The sequence below is a fragment of the Cyprinodon variegatus genome, unplaced genomic scaffold (genome assembly GCF_000732505.1).
Source record: "Cyprinodon variegatus isolate N-32 unplaced genomic scaffold, C_variegatus-1.0 Scaffold861, whole genome shotgun sequence".
NCBI classification, from domain to species: Eukaryota; Metazoa; Chordata; class Actinopteri; order Cyprinodontiformes; family Cyprinodontidae; genus Cyprinodon; species Cyprinodon variegatus.
In genome coordinates, this window is record NW_015151314.1 from 162,158 (window position 1) to 163,243 (window position 1,086).

Here is a 1,086-nt window from a genome sequence, read left to right on the forward strand (position 1 = left end):
GGGGGGGGGGGGGGGGGGGGGGGGGTTATGGAAATGAGTCAGCCTCTGATTTACTGACTATAAATCTGCTTTTTATTCCACTGCTTAAAAAGGGACATTTTCTTCATCATAATATCGATGAGAACAAAGAAAATGTTTTCTGCTGAATATTTAAACTCTTTGATTCTAACTAAACTTAAAATAATGTTTAACAACTAAAATATGAACCTGGTTGTGTTTTTAAAGTTTCTTTTAGATTGTAGCCTGGAGGCTTAAAAGCTCAGAAACCTTTCAGGAGAGTGAACCACTAAAACCACTAAAACCAGTGAAACCATTAAAACCACCAAAGTCTTTGTGTTTGTATCTGAAATGAGGTTTTAAAGCATTGAGCATATTTAAACTGTAGGAAGCTTTGATGAAGCTGCAGCTGTAGGAGCCTTATTGCTCCTCATGGATTTATGACTGTTTTCACGCTCTGCAGCAATAAAGGGACGTGAGGAGCAGCTGACGCCCACGCAGGGCGCGCTCCCGTGGAGTGGATGAGTGAATCTGCAGATACATTTACAGGGAGGAATGTTTTTGTTTTTCTGCAGAGGAAGGACAGGCAGACTGGTTCAGAGCTTCTGTTCCTGCTGGTTCTACTGGGACTGATGGAGCTCTTCCTGACGCAGGTGGGGGGGGGGGGGTTATTGGGACCTATTTAGAAAGTCTTCCATGGAACAAAGGCTACATGTGAGGTAAATGTCCCAAATGGGCTTCCTCTGAGGGGGGGGAGCTTTACATGACTATGGCCTCCGGAGGGAGGGGTGTGTGTGGGGGGGTTAGGGCAGAGGGTTGGTCAGACTCTGAGCTGCAGGGAATGAATGAATGAATGAATGAATGAATGAATGAATGAATAATAAAGGGAAATGGATCCATTAGGCTGATCAGATGGACCAGCTTCTGTCCGCACTGCGCATGCGCTCACAGGTGATGACGCAAAGCACTCATTGGATGTTTATTTCAGGTAATGTGGCTGCGGGGGGGGGGGCATGATGGACAGTTTGCGGCTGATGATCAGGTGATAAATGGCGGCTGATGGCGGTGATTCATTACGCAGGCTGGGGG